General features: G+C 35.0%; 1 pseudogene; it reads left to right on the forward strand.

Annotated features, from left to right (window-relative positions):
* Nucleotides 1-6,071: 6,071 nt before the first annotated feature.
* LOC106308512 lies at nucleotides 6,072-9,142 on the forward strand (annotated as a pseudogene).
* Nucleotides 9,143-13,633: the final 4,491 nt, after the last annotated feature.

The raw sequence follows: 13,633 nt of genomic DNA on the forward strand, positions 1-13,633 counted from the left end.
ATGCAAGCAACGAAACTCAACCTCAATCTCAACACACACACTCTACCTCAAACACCAACAACCGTGATCATAATAGTAACTTCAGAGGTCGTGGTCGAGGAAACCGGTCTTACAATAGAGGAAGAGGCAGAGGAAGATATAATGACAGATACCAAGATCGTTACCAAGACAACTTTGACATGTCCAAGATTATGTGTTTCCGTTGTGATAAGATGGGGCACTTTGCTTCAGTGTGTCCTGATCGTCTCTTAAAGCTACAAGAGGCGACTGAAACAAAAGACAATGATACTACGGAAGCAGAGGAACTGATGGTTCATGAGGTAGTGTACTTTAATGAAAAGAACGTTAATCCACTGATATTTGAGACAAGTAAAGACAATGATAAGGTATGGTATCTAGACAATGGGGCGAGCAATCACATGACCGGTGATAGGAGGTATTTTAAGAGCGTAGACGAGACCATCACTGGCAAGGTCAGATTCGGAGACGATTCTCGTATTGACATCAAGGGTAAAGGACCAATATTGTTCTACACAAGAGATGGGAGCAAGAAGATATTAGCTGATGTCTACTATATACCAGACTTAAAGAGTAATATAATAAGTCTTGGGCAGGCTACGGAGTGTGGATGTGATATACGGATGAAGGATGACTATCTCACTTTGAGAGATCGCGACGGAAAACTCATCGCTGAAGCCAAACGGTCGAGAAACCGTCTCTGCAAAGTCAATATCGAGAGAGATGATCGATGTTTAGTGGCATCGGCTAGTAATGAATCAACAACATGGCATGCACGGTTGGGTCATATAGGAAGAGAAGCAATAAGGTTAATGGCAAGCAAGGAACTCGTATACGGCTTACCAAAAACAGTAAGTGATAAAGAAACATGTTCTTCTTGCATACTTGGAAAGCAAGCAAGGCATGCATTCCCAAAATAAACTTTATTCAGAGCTGATACAGTACTTAAACTCATACATGGTGATCTTTGCGGACCCATTACGCCATCAACGTCATCACAAAAGAGATACATCTTTGTTCTGATCGATGATCACAGTAGATATATGTGGACGGTGCTCTTAAGAGATAAAGGGGAAGCATTCGACAAGTTTAAAAAATTCAAAGCCATTGTTGAGAAAGAGAGCGAAGCTACAATAAAGACACTTAGGACAAACCAAGGTGGTGAATTCACGTCCAATGAGTTTAACTCATATTGTGAAGAACACGGAATACTGAGGCATCTAACGGCGCCGTACACTCCTCAACATAACGGGGTAGTAGAAAGGAGAAATCGAACGCTTCTCAACATGACAAGAAGTATCTTGAGGCATATGGAACTGCCAAACTATCTTTGGGGTGAAGCGGTTCGACATGCTACATACATTATAAACAGAGCAGCAAGCCGTGTCATCAACGCCAAGACACCATACGAACTGTTCAAAGGCAAGAAGCCATACATTGGTCATCTATGTATATTCGGCTGCATTGGATTCGCTAAAGTGGAATCACAACATCTAAAGAAGCTTGATAACAGGTCAAAAATGCTTGTACATCTCGGGATTGAACCAGGATCCAAAGTTTATAGACTCTTTGATCCAACAAGTAAAAGAGTAATGGTCAGTAGGGATGTAATATTTGATGAAAGCAAAGGCTGGGATTGGACGACAAGCAACAAAGAAGACACAAGCGGATCTATTCAAGTTAATATCAGTCAATACGACAATCATGGCATTGATGATAGCATCACAACGCCTAGTCAAGAAGAAACCGCAGCTACACATGAACCAAACACGATAATGGTGGATGAAGAAGACGAAGAGGATAATGGTGATGACGAGGATGATGCTGAGCCCGTGTTGAGACGTTCTCAGAGAGAAACAAAACAACCTGGTTACTTGGATGATTACATCTTGTTGGCTGAGCTTGAAGGAGAAAGACTGTTATTAAGTGTAAACGATGAACCATGGAGCTACCAAGAAGCAATAGAGAAGGAAGAGTGGAGAGATGCTTGCCAAGACGAGATTAAATCAATAGAAAAAGGCAGAACGTGGGACTTGGTAGAACTTCCGGCTGGAGCAAAAGCAATAGGACTCAAATGGATCTTTAAGATTAAGCGCAACTCTGATGGAAGTATAAATAAGTTCAAAGCAAGATTGGTAGCAAAGGGTTACATACAACGACACGGTATTGATTTTGATGAAGTGTTTGCACCGGTGGCTCACATAGAAACTGTCCGTTTTCTTCTAGCTTTGGCGGCAGCAAAGGGGTGGCAAGTGCACCATTTAGACGTCAAAACCGCATTCTTACATGGAGACCTTAAAGAAAAAGTATACGTCTCTCAGCCAGAAGGATTCGAAGTTGCTGGTCAAAAGAATAAATTTTATAAACTACGGAAGGCTCTCTATGGTCTACGCCAAGCTCTGAGAGCATGGAATGAAAAGTTAAACAAGGTACTAAGTGAACTAAGGTTCGAAAGATGCTCCAAGGAACCAGCATTGTATCGACGAGTTGATAAAGAACATCTGCTACTTGTGGCTGTTTATGTTGACAATCTTTTGGTAACCGGTTCAAGTCTAGAGATGATCAATGAGTTCAAGAAAGAAATGGCCACAAAATTCGAAATGAGCGATTTAGGCAAGTTGACATACTATTTAGGAATTGAGGTTGATCAACACAGTGAAGGGATTACATTGAGACAGGAGAGATATGCAAAGAAAATCTTAGAGGAAGCCGGAATGCAAGCTTGCAATGCAGTTCATGTTCCGTTCGATCCAAGTTTAAAACTGTCTAAGGCTCACGAGGAAACCAGTGTCCACGAGAAGGACTATAGACGAACCATCGGCTGTCTTAGATACCTTCTCCACACGTGGCCTGATCTCTCCTTTGCAGTTGGTGTCATGAGTAGATATATGCAGGCTCCAAAGACTTCACATGCTGCGGCTATAAAACAGATTCTACGGTACTTGAAAGGATCACTTAGCTACGGCTTAACATTTAAACGTGCAGCAGAAGTAAGGCTAATTGGCTATAGCGATGCAAGCCAGCGATGCAAGCCATAATGTGGACAAGGATGATGGACGCAGCACAACGGGACATGTGTTCTATCTCTTAAACTCGCCCATAACATGGAGTTCGCAGAAACAAGAAATAGTTGCTCTCTCGTCTTGTGAAGCAGAGTTTATGGCGGCAACTGAAGCAGCAAAGCAAGCTATTTGTCTCCAGGACTTGCTTGGTGAAGTCATAGGGAAGAAGAGTGAGAAAGTAGTACTACTTATTGATGATAAATCTGCGATCGCATTGACAAAAAATCCAGTTTTCCATGGGCGAAGCAAGCATATACATCGACGATACCACTTCATTCGTGAATGTGTTGACAACAATCAGATTGAGGTGCAACAAATACCAGGGAATGAACAAAGAGCAGACATCTTGACTAAAGGACTTGGAAGAATTCGATACGAAGAAATGAGGAGCATGATTGGAGTTGAAGATTTGGAGACTTCAAGCTTAAGAGGGAGAATGTTGGAAGTAAACTTGAAGTAACTTGGAGAGCAAGCAATCCTAATCTCATCTTGTTTTGATTATTTATAAAGATTAGGAAATATCTTAATAATGTTAAGTCTATTAGGAAAAGAAAATTATAACCCTATATAAGAAGTTGCAGGCTTGTTGCAACCTTGAGAGAATTGGTGGTGATTGTATTGGGTTCTTGAGTTTTGAGTGATTTTCTCGAGAGATTAATAAGAGAGCAAGTTCTTATTAAACCTATTCTACAATCAGTTTGTGAAACTATATTTAACACCAGCTTAAGAATCACATGGACAAATCACAATCCACAAGTTATCGAATACATAAAGAAAACGAAAACGATTTTAGCGTATTGCATGTAGTATAGAGTTGGACATGACGATTTCGTCAACAAGAACGACTCATCCAATCATGCAACATTAGTAGAGCGAACGAGAAGAATATAGGATTTAAATTTATAAAAAGACACAATACGAATAATTGTAAGATATTTCATAAAGAACATTGAATATATATATATATATATATATATAGAAACACATTGAATGAACATTGAATATATATAGAAATATTCTGAATCGAAAAAATGAACGAAGAGTTCATCTAGCTTTAAGATTTGAAAATCTTTTTTTTAACATAAAAATCGTTTTGTATGGGATGATTGTGTGACAATTAGAGTCTTATGATAAAATTGCATTTTTATTCTATTCGCATCCCTCCTAAAAAAAATCCCAGCGAACATACATTATATATAAGCTAAGTTAAAAAAAAAAAAAAACATACATTATATGTTATTTTCATTGACAAATAAAATAAAAATAAAAAGTGAAAGAAACTGTTGATGTATATGTTATTTTCATTGACAAATAAAATAAAAATAAAAAGTGAAAGAAACTGTTGATGTTCAAGTTCTCCAATGGAATGAGAAAAAAAACACTATATAGCCAAAAAGTTTTAATATTAGTGAAGATAAATATTGCATTAAATTATGGCATTAATTTATGGATCTCAAAATCAACTTCAGAAATTAGGTTTAGGGTTTCGATTACGTGTATAAGAAGAAATGTAAAAAAATATTGTATATTAATGATTTCATATAAACAAGGGCAAATCTCCAAAATATCACATTTCTAAGTTTATATCACAAAAGTAGCACTCAAAAACTAAAATGACCAAAATAACATTTTATCTTTTGAAAATTTTAATTTTTTTATTTTTCAAAATTTGAAATCTTATCCCCAAAACCTCATTTCTCAACTCTAAACCCTAAACTCTAAACCCTAAACCCTAAACCCTAAATCCTAAACCCCACCCTTTAACTCTAAACTCTAAGTTTGTAACTTTTGATAAAACATTAAGTGCTATTTTTGTGACTTTTGATCTTGAGTGCTAGTTTGGGAACAAAAACTTGATTTAGTGCTATTTTTGTCTTTTTCTCTATAAACAATGTATTTTACCGATAAGACAAATAGAAAACTGATATGAATGCATAAAGTATCCAAAAACAAAAACGTATGAAAGTAATGAAAGCGTGGTACTGCTCTAGAAGAATTCGGATCACTCTCTTCCTTCCTTTGGTCTTGCTTTTATAGGCCTTCAAGAGTGGATCGAAACGACGACGTGATCTCCGGTGAAGATCAAGTGCTTTTACGGCCTGACTTCAATGCTTTAACCTTCGTTACGTTGTGGTTTAAAAATGTCAAATCAGCGTCATCTTTTGAGCTTGGCGTGGACCTCAGACCTTCGTGGGCCCATTGTCTTTATGCGGGTCTAAAGGCTACCGACCGGGTTCTCGAATTGGGTTCTCGGACCGGGTATAGAGCGGGTTGAAAACTGCCGCCAACAATAGCCTTTTCCCCGAAGCCAGACGTGTCTCAGGTCGTCAGACGGGCAAGATCTTGATTCTAAGTTGGGTGGTGTATTTAAATCTGGTGATCTATGTATTTCAAGATCCGGTTCAAGATTTCGAATTGGCGAATTAATTATAAAATTGGACGTGGGTTGAGGATTACACTTGCTTTGGAATGTGAATCGATATGTGGACGAACAAATACCATCGATTTTACCACATCTAGACCATGATATATGTTTTTTTTAGAGTTTATTATATGTGTTGGACTCTACTTTAGAGTTTTTTCAGGTCTATGCATAGTTTGGAGAAATATAGAGATTATAGAACATTTTAAAGCTTATAGATGAGGAAACTCATTGCTGCTCAAGAAATCAACATCATAGCCGAGAATTAGAAGGAATTTCGATCGACACTGCACCATTGGTGTCGTTCGACACTAATGCGAGTAGACAGGCCCGACTTGTTTAGACTGATTCAAGCCCAGAAGTTCCACATATTACAAGATTGCCCTTAACCGACTTTATACCTAATCTATAATCTATAATATAATGAGAGAGTCACTCTTTCATGAAGGACACATTCGTAAAGTGTGGACCCTACACCTTTTTTTTTTATTTTATTTTTAAAACAGATGGGCTTTGGTCTGTGATTTTTAAAGGGCTTTATTTATTTTTTTTCTTTGTGGGCTTCGTGTATGGCCCGGTTAGTGTTAGGGTTTCATTTTCTTCTTCCAGATCTTTCGTCTGAAAGCGATTCCTCTTCCGGGGATACCATTTCCTCACTCGATCTCTTTGAACCCACCTTCGCAGCCGACGAGAAGACTACTTTAACTGCTGCAATCTTTTGTTGCAGTAAACCTCATGTAAATGTGGGAACAATTGGACATGTAGATCATGGGAAGACAACTTTAACTGCTGCAACCAAGAAGGTGATTCCTTTTCTAATGAGAGACCAGAACCTCTTTTATTTTAAGTTGAGATATGGATCCTACTTATTGTGTAGGTTCTTTCTGAAGAGGGCAAAGCTAAAGCTGTATTGCCTTTGACGAAATTGAGAAAGCTCCTGAAAAGAAGAAGAGAGGAATTACTATTGCCACGGTCTGTGTTTATATATCTTCTTCTTCTCTCCAAGCCAATGTTTTTTCTTTAGTATTTTTTACTTGATGTTACTTGGTTATGTAGGCTCATGTGGAGTATGAGACTGCTAAGCGTCACTATGCTCATGTGTATTGCCCCAGTCACGCAGATTATGTTAAGGTAAGAAGCAAAATATTCTTTGTATTTCATATAGGTGTTGCCAATAATGATATTCTAGAAAATAGTATACTTGTCTCATTCAACGGCACATGTTATACATTTTTGAAACTCTCTGAAGTTTTTTTTAATCTTGGAATGTATCATAATATATCACTGTTTAGTGGAGTTACATGCATCTGTATATGGGTCTTTCTTTGAAATACTTTGATGGACAGTAACTCAACTTAAGTTGCTAACTTTCAGAATATGATTACTGGAGCTGCACAAATGGATGGTGGGATTCTTGTGGTTTCAGGTCCTGATGGACCCATGCCTCAGACGAAGGAACCTATTTTACTTGCACGTCAGGTTCGCATTGTTACAATATGTACACTTAAAGCTACTTAAATGTGCTAGATATTGATTTTGTGATGTTGCACAGGGTTGGTGTTCAATCATTTGTGTGCTTACTGAACAAAGTCGATGTGGTGGATGTTCCAGAGTTGTTGGAGCTTGTAGAGATGGAACTGCGTGGTTTGTCGATCTTTTATGTTTACTTCTTTCTGCATATGAAGTTAAGTTCAAGATTCTGACTGACATTAACTCTTGTCTTGATCCAGAACTTCTCAGCATCTACAAGTTTCCAGGGGATGATATCCCCATCATCCGAGGATCTTCTCCGTCTGCACTTCAGGGAACAAACGATGAAATAGGAAGGCAAGCTATATTGAAGCTTATGGACGCCGTTGATGAATACATACCAGACCATGTTCGTGTGCTGGACAAGCCTTTCTTGATGCCAATTGAAGATGTTTTCTCGATTCAGGTATACTAATCTGCACCCCTCCATACACTCATTTCTTATCATTTGTTTCAAAAAATTAGTTCTGATAGTTTTTGTTTTCTTCTTAAAGGGACGCGGAACTGTTGCAAAGGGTCGTATTGAACAAGGAGTTATCAAAGTGGGTGAAGAAGTTGAGATATTGGGTTTAAAAGACGTGAGTGTACACGAATTCTATTTAGCAAAGTGGTGATTACTGAAGCTTATAACAATTAAAGCATTTTCTTGATTTGATTTTCAGGGACTTCCAATGAAATCGACTGTAACTAGGGTCGAGATGTTCAAGAAGATTTGGATAATGGACAGGTAAAATGATGAGAGATTACAAAGACAGGTTCTAGGCATATATGATACTGATTGATTAAACCATGGCTTCCATTATGGTAGGCTGGTTATAATGTAGGACTTCTTCTGCGTGGGCTAAAGAGAGAAGACATCCAGCCTGGAATGGTAAACCTTATGCATCCTTATTATGACTATTTGATGATGAATATGGGCACACTAATGGGGTTTTCTATCTGTCCTGTCCATGGTTTGCTTATTTAGTGATTGCTAAGCCTGGTTCATGCAAGACATACAAGAAGTTTGAAGCAGAGATATACGTGCTCACAAAGGACGAAGGTGGGCGTCACACTGCTTTTTTTATCAGACTACAGGCCTCAGTTTTACTTGAGGACTGCAGATATCACTGGAAGAGTAGAATTACCAGAAGACGTGAAGATGGTAATGCCTGGTGACAATTTCACTGCAGTTTTCGAGCTTATCATGCCTGTCCCACTCGAAATAGGTCAAGAATCTTTCAGACACTCTCCCTTTCTGTGCTTCCAACAGTTTCAGTTTCTGACTTGCTGTTACTATTTGTCAAAACAGGTCAAAGATTTGCCCTGAGGGAAGGAGGCAGAACAGTTGGAGCTGGTGTTGTATCAAAAGTGATGACTTAGAGTGTTCTCAAAAGGCACATAATTTAACGCCTTCTTGAGCAATCTATATATAGAGGTCGTTTACGGTGAGTTCTCTTCTTCTTTTGAAACACTTACGGTGAGTTCTCATTAGACTCTTAACTGGGGGTTATTAAATTTCCGAATACTGCTGTCTTGCTGCAGGGTTCAAATGGTGGAGAGGAGTATCTCCCAAATTGTCTTGAAGAACTAACAGGGAAGGAGTTTTTGTTTCAGATCCGGGTCACACCTTTCAACTTCACACCCAACCACCGTTCCTTCACCGTCTCCACCATGACAGAGGATAACACAGTAGAAAACCATGGAAAGGTTGTCTAAATTTACTTGTCAATATGTTTAACGTTTGCACATTTATTTAACATCACGTCCATGTATCTCAGGAGCAAGGTGAAAACATTCTTCCAAGCGGTGAAGATGACGTAGGAATGGCAGCATCGTCTTTAGGCCCGTCTGTTTTGAGAGACAAGATCAGTGAGGAATGTGCTTCAGCAGATCCAGAGATTTCCAACACTCTGAACAAACTCAAGCGCTGCCGTGAGTGATTGGAGATATCTATTCCTATCGGTCCGTCAACAGTTTTATCTATGTTTTAAAAAAACTGCAACTAGCTTTGTTTCTCATTTTTAACTTTGGATGTTTTTCCTTTTCCGTTTTTCTTCTTGTCGGATATCTTATATATATTTTGGAATATTAATGAATCTTTGACAGGTTTCATTTGAATCTAAACTATCAGTGGTCGTTTGTTTTTTTTTAATGTAAAAATTAAATTCAAGATAAAGAAAATTGACGATACAGTCGTCAGAACAAGAATGATTTATACGAACGGGTTACTGCTTTAGAACTAATAAAAAATGGTAAACTAAAAGAATAGTTTTTTTAAACGGGTGGATTTTTACTCGGTTCTGACTATTTTCAATGTGGTTGTTCCTAAAAAACAGTACAAAACATGACATACTCATATTATAAAATACGAACACAGAAACTAGAATCACGAACACTGAATTTATTACTACACCGTTATTAACTCACTTTAAAACTAAGAAATAGCACTCCAAAATACATAGAAGATGAGATCGTCATATTTGAGGGTGATTGAGGCGTACTATAAAGCTTTTAAATTTGAGTTCCAAATTTTCTAATCACTTTGGCATTTAAGAAATCTGCTTACTGTTTAACACTATAATCTGGTTTGTAATTCTCTGCTAACTAAAGCATAGGATAACCAGAAGTCCACCGTTTCATGTTATTATTCAACCGTTCAGTATTTTCTTTTTATACATTTACTCAATAACAATTACTCCCCACATGATTAATTTTAAAACCGTGAAATTACAATACATTTCATTAAATACCAAAAGTCTATCCTTCGCATAGCTCACTTTATAATCTTATATAGACTAGATATTTTCTCCACGCGTAGATACAATAATTTTCACCATTTTAATTTATATTATATTTAAAAGTAGTTTTACATAATATTTGATCAGAAATACTATAGTATCTCTAACATAATAATAAAGTAGCTTGGGGTATTTTTTAATTGCGATTTCTTTAACATGGTGAGCTATGTGTTTCGTACATTAGTTTAGTTTTGCATACTTTTCCTTGTTCTTCTAATAATGTTAAGGGGAAATTCTAATTTTACCATAGAATTGATACTATTTGAAAATATCTTTAAAGAATAATTTTCCATAAATACCTTAAATTTGTAATAGAAACCTAAACTAACCCTCATAATCATTTTTAAATATGTAAGAATTATTTATGGACGTTTACCCAATTCCACCCTTTAAATAATAAACCCCAAATATTTGTCATTAAATCTTAAACTCAAATGTTAGGATAGTTTTGATTAAATGTATTTTTGGAAAGTTATATTTAATTTGTGGTATTATAAGCAATTTCTCTATAATGTAATTGGAACTGTTGAAGTATAATCGTGTTGTTGGTATTAAAACAAACAATATATCTATTTTTCAATAATTTAAAATATCATACATGATAATTTAATATTTTTGTATTTTAAGTTGTATGCTTTATAATTATCTAAAACTTCCACTTCTTCGTCGCATATAAATAGCTATATGATAGTGGAAATGCAAAAAAAAACTGTTTTAGATGAAATTGTTGTTTGTTTTTTTTTAAAAGTGAAATTGTTGTTTGTTTTTAACATAAAATTAAAATTGGGTTGAGAATCCAGCAAGATCATGTTATTATAGTGTCTCGTTCATGCTAATTCTAAATAAAATTTAATTACTTGACAGTGTAAGATAGTTATACTCTTAATGATTTAAAATGAAATAGGTGTATAATAAAATGAAAAAATATATTTAGAAAATATATTTAAAATTATAATGCATGTAAATATTTCCTAACAATTCATTCTTTATAACTATCCCTTTGTATTTTTCAGTTTTAAGTTTTTCCATAGACGTATAAACAGAAACCTCAATTTAGTTTTGTTATAAATAATGTTCACAAAAATTAGTAGTGCTATTAGCTATCTTAGATTAATGTTGAAATATTAAAGATGAAGGTAGATTTAATCTTCTTCTTTTTTTTGAAACACAGGTAGATTTAATCAGGCATTTAGAAGGTTTTTACAACTAACCAAATTAGTTGTTTATGTATGAATAATTTTCTGTAAATTTTGAACTTATTATTATGAGATTTTGAGTCTGACTGTATGGTATAATTAGAGTAAAGTGAAAAAGGTGAAAATCTTTTCAGCTTCAGCTGGTTTACTCTCATTCTTCCTGTTTACCCTAAAAATAAAAATAAAGTAGAGTAAAATTTATCTCACCTTGGATGAAGTGGAAAAGTTAACGCCAACGGTATTGTTTTGTTTCATCCTATTTTCATTTTTCTTTTCCACCTTTTTACTCTATTGATTAACCAATCACATCATTTATATATGTTTTGTTACGAACAAATAATATTTACAACTTAACTATTTTATAAATTAAAAAGGTGTGATTGTTTTGGGTTGACTTTTGTAAGTACTTACGACTGCTTCATTTTCCTTTTTTCTTGAATACCGTAAGGTTTGGAATATATCTCATCAGCCACTCATAATGGAGACTTCTAACACAATGGCTATAAATCATTTTCAGTTGAGTTAAAAATTATTTTGACACAACTTTACTGTTCCCTCTGTTTCAGGTGATTTACTAATCATGATGTTTTATATATGTTTTTGTTATTTAACATCAGACGATGTTTTCATGTATCTAAATAACTTTACATTACTAAAAATGGTGTAACTAATTATAATTTTAATATTTACATTTTTAAGTGGTGAAACTATATCTAAATTATATTTTAATATTACTTTCTAAAATAGTAGATTTTTAATATATGTTCACCGATGTAAAACATCATCTAATATTAAACAAAGAGACTATATGTTAAAGGTAAAAAATATAATATACGAAATTTTATTTGAGAAAATTTTGAAAATAGTTATTTTAAATAGAATTTGGAAGGTTTTGCAATTTTGGTAACTGACAAATCATAAAAATTCAAAAAAAAATGTGTTGATATATATTTATTACAAAACTATATTTATATATTCATTAATTTTGTTTGTCTATTATTTTATTTGTATGTCAAAGAATTTATGTTAAGAACATTGCATGCAGTGTTATAAATGTTTAATTCTATAAATTTATGTAAGCTTATATTCTAAAGTTTTTTCTAAGAAACAATATGAAATTGAATTTCTAAATATGATGTTTGAAAAGTTATGGTTTCTGATTTCAGGATCCATTACTTTTTTTCTAAATAATGAAAAAAAAGAACAGTACGCAACACTGGTCTGTCCACATGACTTTTGAACCTTTGACAAATCGATATTAAAATACATGTTTAATATAAATTATTAACATAATTTGCCAGTAGATTTGGATGGACATGAGAAATATGAATCATTTGTAAACCAGAACCAAAACCATATTAACACCAAACGTGTTAAAAAGAGACGTGCGTCTCGAGAAAAGAAACAGACCATCAATATCTGGTGCTCCTTAACCTCCCCCACCACTTACGCTACACCCTCTCCAAAAGTTTCTTCACTTTGCTCAATAATCAATATCGTATTTGTTTCCCTTTGTCTTCTTCCATGATTCTTCTTTCATGTCTCAAACATCTGATTTTAAAATTGACAAATAGTTTTGGTTCAAAATGTACTCATGGTTAAAAACATATTTATGAAATATATATGATGTAATTGTTTAAAATATTTGGTTTAATTGTTAATAAAAGTAAGTTTATTTTTATAATTTGTGTCAAAATTTTGTGTTAAAATAACAATAATTTTTATCCACCAGTGATTCAGAATTTATTGTTACATGTAATACCACATTGGTTTTCCATATAAAATTGTTATATGAAAGAAAACAATACCTGCAGGGCTAAGCTCAATCCACCATTAGCTTTTTGATCAAAGTACAGTAACTGCACAAGCAGACGCGCACACACGTTAGTTGTTAATACTTAGGCGATGGGAAGAGACTCTGGCGAGCTGACCTTGAATTTACTTTTGCTACATGATTCTACTCTGCAGACCAACCCTGAAATTATTTCCACTTCTGTTATTGTGACAGCATAAAAGTGTGCACATTGCTTTTCAACCTGTAAGAACATAAGACTTATATGGAGTCAAAGACACACAAGTGTGATCATAGCCAGGCATCAGGTCAGTTACAAAAGCTTCGCCTTTTTAGTTACAGTTTGTCCAAGTAGAAGAGGATCAACAGAAACTCTGCCATTAAGAGCCTCCTCCAAAATAGTTGCATATACAAATTTTTTCATCGGCACACCAAGTTTGCTAATTCACAAGACATACTCATTTATATAAAGAACGGCTACAGAGAATAAACAAAAGTCCACATATAAAGGATAAAACCAACCTAAACAAAGCTGCAAAGACAGTATTCACAGCTCCTAAGCTTGAGAGATCCAGCTCCAGCTCTTGGCCTTCTGCTTCAACAGCAAAATCGCTAGATTTTTAAGAAGCAACAGAGTTAGTCTTATTAGTGAAAATTATTTTAGTTGGGATTTCATGTGATCACAAAATAAAAAATCATTTTCATACTTTATAGAAAATGCTGATAACTTCGGCTGATATCAAACGTCCTCGTTCTTATCCCATTGCAATAACACAGTATCATCATCCTCATCATCACTGTCTTCTTCTCCCTCAGCTAATATCACATCAGGC

The sequence above is a fragment of the Brassica oleracea genome, chromosome C8 (assembly GCF_000695525.1).
Source record: "Brassica oleracea var. oleracea cultivar TO1000 chromosome C8, BOL, whole genome shotgun sequence".
Lineage (NCBI taxonomy): Eukaryota > Viridiplantae > Streptophyta > Magnoliopsida > Brassicales > Brassicaceae > Brassica > Brassica oleracea.